This window comes from Mixophyes fleayi, chromosome 1, assembly GCF_038048845.1.
Source record: "Mixophyes fleayi isolate aMixFle1 chromosome 1, aMixFle1.hap1, whole genome shotgun sequence".
NCBI lineage: Eukaryota > Metazoa > Chordata > Amphibia > Anura > Limnodynastidae > Mixophyes > Mixophyes fleayi.
The window spans coordinates 333231671-333249867 of record NC_134402.1 but is presented as its reverse complement, the minus strand read 5'-3'; the positions used below and the strand labels follow the sequence as shown (position 1 = coordinate 333249867).

Genomic DNA, 18197 nt, shown 5'->3' with positions numbered 1-18197 from the left:
GTCTTATTTAGAGAAGCTCAGGCTCGGTTCCCCGAGAAGCGAACACACCTAAACTTAGCAGATCCGAGTACTGAGTCAAGCCAGCTCGGTACTTTCGCGCCCTCGGAATTAAAAAACAAAGCAAAACATCATTGTTACATCGTCGGATCTCACGAGTATTGGATTCTATAAGTACCGCCCGCCATGCAGATCCAGTGCCATTTCACAGAGGTACACAGAAGGGGTAGCACGGTTCTTGGCAGTCTCTAGTGCAGTTGGGCGGCATCATAAATAGAAAAGAAAGAGGAGGGGTAGCAGTGTTCTTCAAAATCAGTCTTGGTCTAAATCTGCAATCAAATTATACAGTGTTATATAGGTAACACACAAACAGGAGAGCTCCATTGCTCCATTGCTAATTGTCATTGCTCAAATAGAAATAATAGGGCTGGCAGTCTTGGTCTTCTAAATCTGCGGTCACATACTGTGCTATCATAATGCAAAACATCTTTTACCTTGATCAAGAAAAAAAGAACTGTAATCCAGGCAAAGTTATCTGCAGAAAAAAATAAAATTGCCAATATGCCATTCTACACACGCAGTGGCTAGGAAACAATGAGGCCTTCGCCTTTCTCTGAGTGTAGTTCTGCAACTGTCACGGAGGCATCTTCTTGTAAGGTCAGTCATGACCAAGCAAGACCTTCTCATTCTGACCCCAAAAGGGCGTCCAAATACTTTTACGTGTAACAGCCGAGCTGGAAGAAAACATTAAGTCATTAGAGGAAAATGTATGTTCAGATTCAGAAAAGACACAAATCCCTGAGGAGAGTCTATCCACGAGTACTATGTGTAAGCCTGACCTTTCTGATAGTGTACCCATAAAGAAGGCCCTTTTCAGCATTTCTGCAGATGTATGCATGAACAGCCGAAGTGTAGGCGGTGATACACAAATTGTGGATACCAATTTGGAATTGCAAGAGGATGAGGGGGATATTTGTGTAGCTGACGAGGGCGCTAATGGGGATGTTGATGAGGATAATGTTGTTTGTGTAAGTCCTGCACCAGTGGAAGCAGTTCTTGCACATGATAAGAAGAAGGCCATTGTCATGCCTGGGTATAAAACCAAAAAATCCACCTCTTATGTGTGGAATTATTTTTACCCAAATCCTGACAACAGTTGTCTAGCCATTTGTAGCGTTTGTAAAGCCACAGTCAGTAGACGTAGGGCCCGTAACCATCTAGGAACCTCATCCATGTTTCGCCATTTGAAGCAAGTTCATGGCAAGCTGTTGGGAAAATTGGAAACTTATGCTAAAAAATAACAACAAGCAGTCCATCATCAGCTAGGTCCCTTTTCTCAGCTAGATCCCAACACCTGAAAACTACACCCACAACACCGTCCTCATCAACATCCTCAGTAGCAATCGGAGTTAGTCCTGCATTCAAGTTGCTAAGGCTAGATGACTCCTCCACTATTCTGGATTCCTTAGAAGTATTCTTGAGCGTTAGTTCCACTGCTACTGCAGCTGGTGCTTGAGGGTGAATCTTCATCCCAGATGCAGACCAAGAAGAAGACTACTAGTAGTTTACAATCATTGACTGTTAAACAATCCTTTGCAAGAGGAAGCAAGAATGAAAGCTGTCACCCAGTCGCAAAGTAGATCACAAACGCCATGGCGACTATGCTAGTTTTAGATCTGCGTCCAATATCCACTATTAATGCAGCTGGTTTTAGACAGTTACTTGAGGTCTTCTGTCTCCATTACCAAATTCCATCACGACACCATTTTACTAGGAAAGCTATAACTCACCTCTACCAGAAGGTTCGTAACAATGAAATTATTGGGCTACAAAATGCCATTCTACCCACTGTACACTTAACCACAGATATGAACTGGGCAAGCTAAAGATTATATGACTGTGACAGCCCACTGGGTTGGTGATTCGCCTTCACAAGCTGGAAAAACAGCGGCATGTACCCAAGTACGCCACATTTCTCACAGGCAGGCTACTCTGTGTATCACCGGCTTTACTAAGAGGCATACAACTGACAATCTTTTACAAAAACTAAGGGATATCATTGCAACATAACTTATCCCGCTTGGACTCTCCTCAGGATATGTCATTTCTGATAATGCCACGAATATTGTGAGAGCATTACAGCTGGGTGAATTCCATCACATTCCCTCTTTTGCTCACACAATAAACTTGGTGGTGCAGAGCTTTTTAAAAAATGACAGGAACGTGCAGGAGATGCTGTCTGTGGCCCGTAAAATATCTGGACATTTACGGCATTCGGCAACAGCATGTAGGAGATTGCAGCAACTACAAGAGCAATTTAATTTGCCCTGCCACCAACTGAAGCAAGAGGTGGTGCTTCTGCGGATGTAGGAACAGTGGAAAACCATCCATGCTTATTTCACAAGCCATTACATTGGGAAAGGAGGGGGATGTATTTTACTCAAGAGGCCAACATTAATGATGGGGTAGATCTTAGAAACCTGGGGCCTGATTCATTAAGGATCTTAACTTAAGAAACTTCTTGTTTCAGTCTCCTGGACAAAACCATGTTACAGTGCAAGGGGGGAAAATTAGTGTTCTGTTTTGCACATAAGTTAAATACTGACTGTTTTTTCATGTAGCACACAAATATCAACTTTAAATGTTAGTGTACAAATAAGCTATCAAGTATTTGTGTGCTACATGAAAAAACAGAGAGTATTTAACTTATGTGCAAAACAGAATGCTAATTTGCACCCCTTGCATTGTAACATGGTTTTGTCCAGGAGACTTAAATTAAGAAGTTTCTTAAGTTAAGATCCTTAATGAATCAGGCCCCTGGTTATTAAAGACATAATCTAGAAATAAAATGTTTTTTATTTTCAGTGCTAGATGAAACTTTCAGAGCAGGTCTGGCCAACCAGTGGCTCTCCAGGTGTTGTGAAATTTCAAGTCCCATCATGCTTTGCCATAGATTGCCAGCTGATAGCTGGTAGGGAATGCTGAAACATGTAGTTTCACAACATCTAGAGAGCCACAGGTTTGCCAGAAAGTGATTGAAACTCTATCTTGCATTTTCTGCTTATAGTAAAAGCTTAATTGACCTGTATATTGTTCTGAAAATACAGATATAAAAACATGCCCCTGTAAGGTATGATCTACTGTTACCAAATATAATGCAAAGAGCGGTAAGATAATAAACATCACTGTTGTGTATCCAGGTAAATACCAAAGCTACTCAGAAATAGCATTATTCCAGAATGTTAACTAACCCAGTAGTACCAAGAAAAATTATTGACACTAAAACTATTTGTAGCAAAAATTCCATTTTATTTCAAATGACACTGAAATAGGATTAGAAAATACCCTAGTTTTGGCACTCTGTAAAAGAATATTGCATTCATTCATTTTATATAAAGGAAATTTGTAAAGGTTTATCATTGTTTGTCACATCTATCCAGCATCTCTTATTTGTAGCCTTCAGTGTTTCTAGTAGCACTCCTCCTACACCACATGCCAGAAAGAATTGAATATTGTCATCCAAGCATACACAATAAATTTCACAAAATGCAAGTTTATAAATAAAAGAAATACAATGCGGAATGGCATTCAGTGGAATAATGAAGCAGAAATGGAATAGTGTGCTATTCACACCTTTGTAAAAGGCCTGTTCTGATGAAATTTTGATTTGCACTATATTTCACCGCAATTTCTGAGGAAGTGAGGAAGGTGTGGATGACGTAAAAGAAAAGTTATTTCAGCTGTGTGGAAAATTGACCCTTGGCCTGCTGCTGAGGTTTTTTTTCCCTAGTTTAGTGACTTGATGCATGCAGTAGAATTCGCTGGAGAAAATATGCGGAGATGTATGCAGAATATACTATGACTTTTTGTGTAACTTGAAAGCTGGGTTTTCTCTGGAAAAGGAATGCACCATTTGGTACAGTAAAGCTGTATATATCTGTAAGTAATACTGCTGGTTTTTTTTTTTTGGTTTTTTTTTTACTAAAGATATACTGAGCTAAGTGTAACATTTTGTAGCGTTCTATACAAAGAACAGTAAATCCATTGATTCAGAGCAACATTTCATGGGTAAAATGAAGACATATGTTTACGGTTTTATCTACAAGTAAATTATTAAAGATCATTTATGAAAGTGTAAAACTACAGTGTCAATTCTGTTTTGTAAAATTACGCTCTTAGATTTACCTAAATGCATCTGAGTTTACTGGGAAGCTCATGGATTTGCACTGTCCAATTGAAGACATTGGGTGGATCATGGGGTCTCCTTACTGAGTAAAGGCACATGGGTTTTTCTACTGCATCCAATGAAAAATTAGATTTTGATTTTCAGGGTGAGATTAGTTAACTGAGATAAAGGGATGCAAATAAGGTGTAATGCTCCTAATTTGCAGGAGGGCACATTGCCAATTTCTCCCCTCACATGGATTTGATGTGTCCACCATGTCCCTTATTCTTTTAATAGGTGACAGTTTGATTTTCCAATTGCAATTCTGCTGAAAACTGCATTTATAGGCGCACTTAGACCAAAACTGCAAACACACAATGGTCCTGCAGTAAAGGCAGTCTCGTGATTAACTCAAGACATAAATTATGCTGAGTCTTAAAGGGGAAAAGCTGAAAATAATCTAAATAAATAAATAAAGGAGGTGGTTCTAAGTGTTAGCAGGCTGGACTTTGAGGTGACGTTTTTACTCTTTACACCAGGGTAATTTTTTAGGTGTGGATATCTGTTAAAGGACCTGTGGTAGCGCCTCACATGCGCACGCTATCCTTTAATTATATTCTTAGATACACTTGCTATAAAACTCGCACTTTTATGCACTTTTCCTTACACAGTGTTGCCTTACTCAGTCTTTTGACCACACTAAATAACACAAGTTTTACAGAACTATTTTTCCAATATTCACTGTATCTCAGCAGTACTTCACAGTATATATTCGTTATAAATAATCAATACTCACAACATATGTATGTATTTAAATCAAAGTATTTTACTGTTAACACAGAAAAGCTTGTATTCACAATTCACACATATATCATAACGTTGTTCAACATAACATAGTATATAAATATAGCATTAACCCTAGGTTCACCGCCGTTATTCCTTACACTATCCTAGCTTTGCATATGTATCCTTAATAAGAATCAGTATTTATAATATTGATTTAACTATCACATATCAGATAATAGCTACTCAATTATATGTATATAAATAGTTAAATCCACATTACAAATACACATATAGCTCTATGGATATATATATATATATATATATATATATATATATATTAATTAACCCGTGCATGATACTCATGCATTCTAGTCAAATCAAGATACTTAAGGTCTTAAAAAGGTTCTTGTCATGCATTTGGGCCTAGCCCAGGCCTCCTCAGGGGAAGATCGTTACTTCCTGACGCAAGCGCCCTTTTTAATGTGTGTTCATGAGGTAAAATTACCTCACGAAAATGAGTTTGACCCCTCAACTCGTAAATTTAGCCTTTACTACCCCTCCCACGGGGGAAGGGGGGATGATGGAAGTTAACTGACTTGACTATTCTAATTTTTTTGTCAAATAATGTCAGTATACCAAATTTCAGGTCAATTGGATGAGCCCTTTCTGAGAAAATAGTTTTTTCCACACACACACACACTAACGCACGCCTCTACACATGTGTGTTCATGAGGTAAAATTACCTCACGAAAATGAGTTTGAGCCCTACCAAATTTCAGCCCTTTTTGAATTTTTTTTTCCCACACACACTAAGAATTTAGTAGGTCAGTGTATAACTCTGCCCAGCAGGTGGTGCTGCAACTTGTTTTTTTTTTTCCACACACAGACGCCACTAAGCATTTATATATTACATATATATATATATATATTAATGATACTTATCAAGTCCTTGTATCCTCGGTCCTATTCTTATCTGCAGTGTAGGGAACGTTCCTGTAGTATAGAATCCTTTCTTGTAGCTTAGTGTAATATATATATATAGTAGTGTGTTGTAATCCTATAGATCTTTTTTGCAGTGTAGTGTATCCCTATTTGTATAATGTTCCTAGTATATTTTCTGCAGTGTAGTGTATCCCTAGTGATAGAATCCTTTCTTGTAGCTTAGTGTAATATATATATAGTAGTGTGTTGTAATCCTATAGATGTTTTCTGCAGTGCAGTGTATCCCTCGTGTAATGTATCCCTAGTGTATTTTCTGCAGTGTAGTCTAGAGCTCGTTGTCAAGGGGCAGCAGGCATGCAGAGAGAGCCAGGGGAGTCCAAGTCTGGACTTTTATAGTCCAGGCTAGGAAAACTCCCAGCCTGCCCAGCAGCCACACTTGTGTGGTGATTCACCACACACACGTGTAGCTTCCTGTGCGTCCAGGGGTGATAATGTCATCACCCCTGGCGATTCTCCCCACTGTGTATGTGCCGACTTGAGTCGGCACACACAGTGGGGATTCTAATATGCAACTGCGCATGCGTGACTCGCGCATGCGTAGTTGTACTCGGTACGTGCACGCGCGCCCACATACCCATACGTGCGCGCGCAAGTTGCGCATGCACACGTACTATCCTTCGCTCCCCTTCACAATATCCATAGTGTAAAGCTACTTTATTCTAATTAATAAAAAGAAATTAGGGTAAACTTTGAATATTTGTCTTCTACTGTAAATCTGTAAAGGAGTTTTTTTGACGTTTAAGTTAAGCTTAAAATAGTCCTGGCTATCATATAATGTTTTGCTGCTTTTATCTTTGTATTCACAACTATGTTAAAATTTAAATATAGGAAAAAAATATTTCATTGTTCCCTTTTTGGTACTGTATTGAGGGCAAGGTCTAACATTTGCCACAAAAATCATGGTCAATAAATTCCGTCATTGTAACCATTTTATATAATGATATCAATAGTTTTTTTCCAAGTCAATATATTTATTCATCTGTACAAATAAACACAAATCTAAAGAAATCATATTGTTGCAAAATGAATGACGTTTTGTCACGATGTAATCTTATTGCTAGATCAGTGGTCAGAATGAAACTTCAAATTTTGTCTGCTTTCTTAAAAGGAATAGAAAACATTTGCTATATTTTACTATGGAAAAAATGTATACCTTATTTCCAAAGTCAAAAGAAACCTTATATTTGTTCTCGGATAAAATAAGCCCTGTTGGGATTTAAGTTGCTTCACAAATTACTGTAACTTGGCAATTATTATCTGGTTTTAATAATTCTTGATAATGGAGAGACCATTATAGTTCGCAACTTTGCATGTTTCAATTACATCTGAGGAATTGGTTACAAATTTGCTAATTATTTGTCTGTGTGATTTTCAGTCACCAGGCTAGAATACCTGATCTGTCCTTTACTCAGGAATTTTGATCTATTTTTTCCTACTGTAGATAATTAGGTTATCAACCCTGGCAGTAAATAGGAGTACAAACCTAGTTACCCCCCTCACTATGGGGCTGACGTGTCATTATAAGCAGCATATTGGGGGACTTGCATGCTCATTTATTGTTTGTTACTAGGTGTTGACTTTGTATGTTGTAATTAATAATATGAATAAAGTTCTTGATGCCTCCCTTGTGTTACTGCATTTTATGGAATCATTTTGATGGTCTCTTAATGTGTCTTTGTATTGGAATTTTTGCTTTGTGACTTTAATAACTGCCCACATATAGAACTACAGACTCCAGCTGTGGCTTCTATACATTATTATTATTGTAGTTTTGTAAGGTGCACCAGTGCTCTGCCGTGCCATTCAATAAGGAAAACAGGACATACAGACAACAGGGATATGCAATAAATAAATGCAGACAAAGGGTAGGGAGAGTCCGGCTCATTAGAGAGCTGACAGAGCTGAAGAAGGAAGAAAGAGTTTGGTTCAAATGGAGATTGGGACAGTTGTGAGGGTGCATTAATGTCAGTTGTAGCTGGGTTAAGGTAAGCTCTAATAAAGAGATGGGTTTGCAGTATGAAGATTTGAAGACTGTGGGAAAGCCTGATTGGGCGTTGTAGGGAATTCCATAAGTGGGTACCTACATGGAAGAAGTCTTGTAGGCAGGAGTTAGAGGTGGTTAGTAAAGGTAACACGAGTTGCAGATCAGTGGTAAATCGAAGAGGGCGAGTATTTTAAAATGAGATATGAGATATATGAAGTGGTGGTGTTATTGAGGGCTTTGTATCAAGGGTGAGTAATTTGAATTGGATCCTGAATAATACAGTGATCCAGTGTAGGGATTTGCAAGATTGCGTGCCAAACGTGGAACTTTGAAAGAGGAATATGCAGCAGCATTTAGGATGAATTAAAGTGGGGATACATGAGTGAGGGGAATGCAAGATAGTAGGAGATTGTAGTACATGAGAGAATGGATAAGAATATTGGTAACATTTTGGGTAAGAAAAGGGCATATTCTGGCAGTGTTTTTAAAGGATAGTTGACAGGACTGGCATAGAGACTGGATGTGAGGAATAAAGCAGAGGGCTAAGTCAAGTGTGACTCCAAAACAGGGGGCTTTAGAGACTGAGGAAATTGTGGTGTCACTGATTGTGAGGCAGATTTGAGGGGAGGTGGTAATTTTGGGAGGAGGAAAGATCATAAGTTCTGTTTTGGACATATTGAAATTTAGGTAACATTGGGATATCCATGTGTGATAGCCAAAAGACAGTTTATCACAGAAAATAATATAGAAGGGAAGAGGTCAAGAGAAGAGATATAGACTTGGACGTCTTCAGCACAGAGTTAATACTGGAGGCAGAATGAGCAAATTACTTCCCTAAGAGAAGAGGTGTATAGTGAGAAAAGTAAAAGTCCAACAGCTTTGTGGGATCCCAACAGATAGTGGGAGTGGAGGGGACTAAGTGCCAGAGGTAGGAACAAGGAGAGGTTCAATAGATAGGAAGTGAACCAAGAAATAATTATGTCAAGAAGTCCAATGGATTGAAGGGTCTGTAGAAGAAGAGGATGATCAATAGTGCCAAAAACAGCCAAGAGGTCCATCAAGATGAGTATGGAGAAATGACCCTTATACTTTGCAATAAGTACGTCATTGATCACTTTTGTAAAATCACTTTCAATGGAATCTTGGGGTCGAAAGCCTTATTTCAGAGAGTCAAGAATGGAGTAAGAGGAGAGAAAGTGATACAGGCGGTTGGTTATACACCAGTCGCTCAAATAGTTTGATTGCAAAGATGAGGAGAGAAATAGGTCAATAGTTGCAGAGGCTGGATCAGTAGATGGTTTCTTTACATTTGGTGAAATGAGCACATACTTAAAGGAGAGTGGAAATGTGTCAATGGAGAGAGACAGGATGAATAGGTGAGCTAGAGGTGGGCATGCAGTGGGGAATAAGGAGCAGAGAAGTTGGTAGGGAATAGGGTCGAGGGAACAGGTTATAGGGTGAGATGATAAGATGAGTGCAGAGCTTTTGACTTCGTTCCTGTAGATAATTAATTGAGGGTAGATTGGGGAGTGTAGTAAGCATGATCAGATAGTGGGAATTGTATGGAACCTAGGCTTAGATGAGCTGTCACCAGCTGGTTCAGACCCTGTAGCTGCAAAGCAACCTGAAATCTTCATCATTACCTTTCCACCACCACGCTATTGGTTGGTATGTAGTTCTTGAGGTGACATGTGGTGTCTGGTTTTCACCAAACATAGTGTTGTGACTAAACACAAAACAACTCTACCTTGATCTCAACAGAAATACTGTGTTTCATCTAGATGCAGCTTTACAAACTTATGCTGTACTGCTACCCTTCCATGAAAACCATACTTGTTCAGTCTTTTTCTGATGGTAGAGTCCTGAACATTTACCATGTTGTCAGAGGCCTGTAGATCTGTAGTTGTATCTTTTGGATTCTTACAATTTCTCAGAGCATCACATGGTCTGATCTTCGGGTGAATTTGTTCACTGCTCAGAACACTGGTAACTGCTTCAATCTTCTCCATTTGTAAATAATTTTTCCCACTGTGGAATGATTTACTTAAAATTGCAATAATTTTATCTTCTTTAAGATCATTGCAGTTGTCTTTTCTCCATGAGATTGTGTTGACACAAGCCTGAATGCTTTATCACTTCCTGTTGATCAAATAATGAAGTGTACTTGATTACCAACACCCAGATAAAACTTTCTTCTTTATGGATATGGAAGCAGTAACAATGTGTTAGGAACCCCTCCAGCCGGCACAACACAAACCGGAATCTACTCTGCCAGTCAGGTGTTCACTGGAGCCCCTGATGGTGGGGACAGACTGGGCCGCAGACTGACAGAGGGTCGTGAAGTGCGTACCAGCTGGGGAGAACCCAGGCAAGAGGAGACAGGTCCACGCAGAGGTCAAGGGCCGGCAGCAGACAACAGTATCGATTAACAAGCTGAGGTCAGGGGTCACAGGCAAATAGCAGAACGGGTATACCGGCCAAAGATCAGGGTCACAGGAAACACAAGCAAGGTCCAAATCAAAGCCAAGGGTCATACACGGGGAGTCAAGTAGAGATATCAGGATACAGGACAGGAACTAGCAGGTTAGCAGACTGGAACACAGGAGCTATAACCGGCAATGAGGCAGCAGACCTCATTGCCTTAAATACCAGTGGCCACCAATCAGAGCCTAGCTCTGAATTAGACACAGCCCCCAGCATAATTAATAGGCTGCATTAATTAGCCCACAGGCTAGAACATATGGTGAGCGCTGCGCCCGGCTTCCTCTCATTGCCGGGACGCAGCGCTGAAGCGTCTTCTCGTTGCCCCGGCAACGGCCGGGTCAGGGCCGGAAGTGACGTCCCGGTCGCCATAGCGACGGCCGGGACGCAGGTGAGTGAGTCGCGGCGGCTGGGCACCGCCGCGGCTCATAACAGTACCCCCCCCTTGAGGAGGGGTCGAGGGACCCCGACATCCAGGTTTTCTTGGGAACCTCCTGAAGAATTCCTTCAATTGTTTAGGGGCATGGAGTTGTCTTCGCGGAACCCAAGATCGCTCTTCTAACCCGCGGTTCCTCCACTGCAGCAGGAAGTGCACCTGTCCTTGCACTTTTTTGGAATCTAAAATCCTTTGAACCACATATCTTAGTGGCTTACTCGAACTTCCCCCAGGCACAGTTGAGGATTGGCTAGGATACAATACCGGCTTCAACAATGAACAATGAAATGTGTTCGGAATTTTTAGTGAACTAGGAATCTTCAATCTAAAAGCTACCGGATTGATCTGTTTGGTAATCATGAACGGCCCAATAAATTTAGGCCCTAGTTTTTTACAAGGCTGTCTGAGCCTAAGATTTCTAGTTGATAGCCATACTTTCTGGCCCACTTTGAATGGGCAGGTGGTACGGTGGCGATCCGAAAATTTTTTGGCCGACAATGAGGATTTTTTCAAGGAGGACTGAACTTTCCCCCAAATTACTTTCAGATCAGCAGCTGTGGAATGAATCTCCGGAATACCAGCAGATTTGAGAGAGTACAGAGAATTAGACTTGGGATGGAAACCGAAGTTACAGTAGAACGGGGAAGTTTGAGTAGATGAGTGAGATGAGTTATTGTAGGCAAACTCTGCCCAAGGCAGCAAAGATGACCAGTTGTCATGGAATTCTGAGGAATAACATCGGAGGAACTGTTCAAGTGCTTGGTTAACCCTTTCAGTTTGCCCGTTAGACTGAGGGTGGTATGCAGATGACAGACTGATCCGGATTCCGAGGAGGGTGCAGAAGGATTTCCAGAATTGTGCTATGAATTGTGAACCACGATCAGAAACAATATCGGAAGGAAGTCCATGGAGCCGGAAAACATGTTGTATGAAGAGAATGGCCAGATCTCGAGCTGTAGGAAGCCTGGTTAATGGGATGAAATGTGCCATTTTACTGAAACGGTCCACCACAACCCAAATAGTATTATGTCCTGCAGAAGGTGGCAAATCAACAATAAAATCCATGGACAAATGTGTCCAAGGTTTTGCAGGAATGGGCAATGGAAGCAATTGACCCACCGGGTGAGTCCTGGGGACTTTGTTCCTGGCACAAATTTCACACGAGAGGACATGACTCTTGACGTCAGCAGACAAGGATGGCCACCAGACCGTACAGGAAAGGATCTCCAGCGTCTTATAAACTCCAGGGTGTCCAGCAGACCTACTATTATGCGCCTCTGCAAGAACCGCCTTCCTTAGATGGACTGGAACAAAAAGACGTTGTTCCGGAGTAGTATCAGGGGCTAATTTCTGGAATCTCTGAAGTGTGATACTCAGATCTTGGGTTAATCCAACATGGATTATGGAAGGAGGAATAATAGGCTCTGGGTTCGAAACTGGAACGTGGTGTGCCAAGAAACTTCTGGACAGAGCATCTGCCCGGACATTTTTGGAACCCGGTCGATAGGTGATCAGGAAATTGAACCGGGTAAAGAATAACGACCAACGGGCCTGTCTGGGATTTAGACGTTTGGCCGATTGTATATATTGCAAGTTCTTGTGGTCGGTAATGACAGAGATCTGATGTGGAGCACCCTCCAGCCAATGTCGCCACTCCTCAAAGGCCCATTTGATTGCCAACAGTTCCCTATTCCCGACATCATAGTTGGCTTCTGCTGAAGAGAACTGACGGGAGAAATAGGCACACGGGTGTAGACGATTAGTATGAGGGTCCTTCTGTGATAGTATAGCCCCAGCACCGACGTCAGAGGCGTCGACCTCAAGAACAAATGATTTAGCTGGATCCGGGTGTCTAAGGACCTGAGCGGAGACAAAGGCTTTTTTCAGGCTTTCGAATGAGGCTACTGCTTGAGGCGACCAATTAGTTGGATCCATTCCTTTACGGGTTAGGGCCACAATGGGAGCCACGATGTCCGCAAAACCTGGAATGAACCTTCTATAATAATTGGAGAAGCCCAGAAACCTCTGCACCGCCTTAAGGTTGTTTGGTTGCACCCAATCTAGAATAGCCTGAACCTTAGTTGGATCCATGGAGAATCCCTCAGAAGAGATTATGTAACCTAAAAAGGATACTTTCTGCACCTCGAACTCACACTTTTCTAGTTTGGCGTAAAGGTGGTTCTCTCGCAGTCTTCGTAGAACTTGTTTAACGTGATTCTGATGTACAGACAGAGATCTGGAATAGATGAGGATATCATCTAAATAGACGACCACGAAACTACCAAGAAAGTCCCGAAGAACCTCATTGATTAAGTCCTGGAATACTGCAGGTGCATTGCTAAGACCGAACGGCATAACCAAGTATTCATAATGGCCAGAGTGCGTGTTGAATGCCGTCTTCCACTCGTCTCCCTCCTTGATACGGATGAGGTTATACGCTCCACGAAGATCGATTTTTGAGAAGACAGTAGCACCTCTCAGCTGATCAAATAATACGGAGATGAGCGGAAGGGGATAGGTATTCTTGATTGTAATAAGATTCAATCCCCGGTAATCAATACAGGGTCTTAGTCCTCCGTCCTTTTTGGATACAAAGAAGCATCCTGCTCCTACGGGAGATTTAGATGGCCTGATGAAGCCCTTCTCCAGATTTTCTTCAATGTATTCCTGCATGGACTTGGTCTCCGGACCAGAGAGAGAGTACAGGCGACCCTTAGGCAACTTGGAACCAGGAATAAGCTCGATGGCACAGTCAAAGTCACGGTGAGGTGGTAAGGTGTCAGCAGCTTTCTTGGAGAACACATCCCAGAACTCATGATATTGTGAGGGAAGCTGCTCCGGAATAGACTGAATAACCCGCAGGGGCAGTGACAAGCAGGACTGTGTACAGTAAGAGCTCCACTGGACAATTTCTCCTTTTACCCAGTCCATGACAGGGTTATGACGGGAAAGCCATGGGTGGCCCAAGATCAAGGGAACTGATGAACAATCGATAAGAAGGAAGGTTATTGACTCTGAATGGAGAGCTCCGATTTTTAATTGTAGTGGCGAGGTCTCCCAGGAAATCTTGCCACCAGGCAACGGACCTCCATCTAATCCACAGACAGTAATAGCGGACTTGAGTTTTACCATCGGAATTTTAGCAGCGCGGGCGAACCCGATGTCCAGGAAGTTGCCTGCAGCTCCACTATCAACGAAGGCGGACAGGTCCATTGAACGAGCACTAAACATGAGCTGTGCAGGGATCAATACGGCGTTTTTCGGGGAGACAATCTGCAGACCTAGGTGAACTTTACCCTCGTTCCCTAGGCATGCTCTTTTCCCGGCTTATTCGGGCAGGAACGGGAGAAGTGGCCTTTTGTGCCGCAATAGAGACATAGGCCCTGTGATCTTCTCTTGTCTCTTTCCTCAGAGGAGAGACGATACGCCCCCAATTGCATGGGTTCCTCACCATCCGTGGGAACAGGAATGAAGCCGGATAGAGGTGATGATGTCTCCTTTTCGATTTTCCGCTCTTTAAATCTCCTGTCGATTTTAATGGAGAGGTGCATCAGATCCTCCAGAGAGGTAGGAGATGGGTACTGCACCAAAGAGTCTTTGACCTCATCCGACAGGCCAAGACGGAACTGACTCCGCAAGGCAGGATCATTCCATCCACTATCAGGTGACCATCTACGGAATTCAGCGCAGTATTCCTCTGCCGAGCGCCGGCCTTGTTTCAAGGCCCGTAGATGAGTTTCAGCGGAGGCAGTACGGTCCGGGTCGTCATATAGTAGACCTAACGCCTCGAAGAAAGCGTCTACTGACTGCATGGCAGGACTGGTCTGCGGCAAGGAAAACGCCCAGGACTGGGGGTCACCCTGTAGAAGGGAAATGATAATCCCGACTCTTTGATGCTCTGATCCGGAGGAGCGGGGTCTCAATCGGAAATAGAGCTTGCAGCTCTCCCTGAAATTCCGAAACAGGGACCTATTTCAAGAGAAGCGATCCGGCAAGTTCATCTTAGGTTCACAGATGGAACTTGGAGTGGGTTGTGACACTTTTGCGGCTTCTTCTTGAACAGACAGACGCTCAGCCAATCCCTGGATCATCTGATATAAGGACTCAACATGGGCTGCTAGGGCTTGTGCCGGAGACGGTGAGGATCCACTTGCATCCATTCCAACCTCGTCTCCGTGAGTGGGCCGGTTATAATGTTAGGAACCCCTCCAGCCGGCACAATACAACCCGGAATCTACTCTGCCAGTCAGGTGTTCACTGGAGCCCCTGATGGTGGGGACAGACTGGGCCGCAGACTGACAGAGGGTCGTGAAGTGCGTACCAGCTGGGGAGAACCCAGGCAAGAGGAGACAGGTCCACGCAGAGGTCAAGGGCCGGCAGCAGACAACAGTATCGATTAACAAGCTGAAGTCAGGGGTCACAGGCAAATAGCAGAACGGGTATACCGGCCAAAGATCAGGGTCACAGGAAACACGAGCAAGGTCCAAATCAAAGCCAAGGGTCATACACGGGGAGTCAAGTAGAGATATCAGGATACAGGACAGGAACTAGCAGGTTAGCAGACTGGAACACAGGAGCTATAACCGGCAATGAGGCAGCAGACCTCATTGCCTTAAATACCAGTGGCCACCAATCAGAGCCTAGCTCTGAATTAGACACAGCCCCCAGCATAATTAATAGGCTGCATTAATTAGCCCACAGGCTAGAACATATGGTGAGCGCTGCGCCCGGCTTCCTCTCATTGCCGGGACGCAGCGCTGAAGCGTCTTCTCATTGCCCCGGCAACGGCCGGGTCAGGGCCGGAAGTGACGTCCCGGTCGCCATAGCGACGGCCGGGACGCAGGTGAGTGAGTCGCGGCGGCTGGGCACCGCCGCGGCTCATAACACAATGTACTTACTTTTAACATGTGACTTTTTTTCATGATGGATTATTTTTGATTAATAAGTAATGACACTAATACAAGTAAAATATGTTGTAGGTCATTTCTCCATGAGATTAGATTTAGCAAAATTAGGACTTGATTATTTGTTAATTATGTCCTCACATGCAAAAGCCATGTCCAAACAACAATTATACTGCTGCTGGAGGAGGCGGCACCACAATGCTTTCTTGTGTAAAGACCACTGGGTGTAGGACACAAGAGCTGTGGAGGAGCTGAAATTCAAAATGTTTGCAGGAGAATTGACCATGGATTAGATTCAGGGGGTAAATAAATATCTTACAAGTGACAAGGATCCCAGACCCTATGGTTCTTTTAGTTAGCAGAAATTGTTTTTTTGGTTATTGTTTAATTCTGGATAGAGGTATGCTTGAGAAAATAAAATGTATTTTCATTTATTCAAATTATATTGTAAACCATAAGAAACAATAAATTAAAATGAAATGCATATGACACTGCTATCTTTCCATTCCACCATGCACTTAGGACTGCTTTAGCTTTTGTTGGTAGATTACAAAATCATGTAGCTGATAACTAGTTTAATGTGATGCAACCAGATATCTTAAAGAGATTCAGAGCTACTTGATTTGCTTTTAGCATACTTTTTGCACTCTCTGTTTGTCTCTATTCCACGTGAAGAGTATGGGGGACAGAGGGTACATTTTTGTAGGTACAGCCTTTGAGTAGCCTGTTCTAAACAATAATAATAATTTTTAATTCATATAGCGTCTGTCTTCCAATGGGACTCAAAGCACTTTACATTATTGCTTTTTGCATCATTAATCACCAATACTTGCAGGGGTAGATTGGGAACATAAAGTGGCCCTGGAAAAAATTCTGAAAGTGGCCTCATGTGGGCGGGAGCAAATCAACTGTAGGAAGGGCAAACACAAAAGGAGGCGGGATTAGTACAAAGTTGACTATGCCACCAGAGGGCTGTAAAGTGCTAGACTGCCCATTATATACCCCCAAAATGCCCACTCATGGGTCAGAGCTCTAAATCGGGACTGTCCCGCTGAAATTGGGACAATTGGGAGGTATGATTATTGGTTCACCCGCATAATGGCTGCCTCCTCTGTGTACGAGTGATGGGTACACTAATACATAGAAAGTAGGACAAAATGAGCAACTAAATTTAGTAGTAGCAACCCAGTAACAGAAAATGTCATCACAATATACATATTCGTGTTTATATAATAACATGGTGCAGAGGAATTGCCAATATAGAAAAATACAGTTGGCAGACTGTCCTGCTCTCTCCTACCTGTTCTTGTTGCTTTGCCCACCTGTGGCTGCTGGTGTCACTTGATCAGTTGCCGCTTGTCTGGATCCTGGAATTCTGGGGGCCCTATTTGGAAAAAAAATGAGTACATGAAATTTAGAAAACTCCAATGAGCTCCGGTGTTAAATCAATAGCACCCACATTTAATAAATAGGCTTCCCTCCAGCCCCAACATTAAAATACTAGTATTCACATTTAATAAATAAACCTATATCCCTCCCTCCAAACAGCCCCAGCAATAAATTAATAGCATTTACGTTTAATAAATATAGCCATTTCCCACGACCATGCCGGCATTAAATAATTCATATTCACAGTTAATAAATAGCTCTCTTTCCCAAACTTTGCCCCACATTCAAATAATAGCCCTCAAATTGCCCCACCATACCAGTAAAGGTCCCATCATCTCACCTTAAATTAATAGGCCCCACTATTGAATTAAATAGCACCACCATAACCCCACAAATAAATTACTAGCACCCACCATTAAATAATTAGCACCAACCCACAGTCCACCATTAAATTAAAAGCCTACCTCCCACCCAAATTAAAGTAGTGAACGCCCACCGCCCCAGCAATAAATAGCATTTACGTTTAATAAATATAACTATTTCCCGCAACCATCACTGCCATTAAATAATTCATATTCCCATTAAATAAATAGACCTAATTCTTCCCAAACTCACCCCACATTCAATTAATAGCCCTCAAACCACCCCATCTTAAATTAATAGGCCCCGCTATTAAATTAAATTGCCCCACCATCACCTCAGAAACAAAATCGCACCCACACCCATATTACATTGCCACAAGCCCCCTTTGCCATCACACACATTACATTGCCACAAGCCCCCTTTGCCAGCACACATATTACATTGCCACAAGTCCTCTTTGCCAGCACACACATTACATTGCCACAAGCCCCTGTTTGCCAGCACATAACATTGCCATCAGCCCTCCCCCTGATGTCCTCTCACACACACACACACACACACACACACAACATTGCCATCAGCCCCCCCTGCTGCCCTCACACACACACATAACATTGCCATCAGCCCTCCCCCTGATGTCCTCTCACACACACACACACACACACACACACACACACACACAACATTGCC

The 18197-nt window shown here is 42.5% G+C and overlaps 1 protein-coding gene across 1 annotated transcript in view; it reads left to right on the top strand.

The window, feature by feature from the left end:
• Positions 1-18197, top strand: part of SCARF2 (scavenger receptor class F member 2) — a 191003-nt gene that overhangs the window by 38343 nt on the left and 134463 nt on the right. The gene's annotated exons all lie outside the window — the stretch shown is intronic.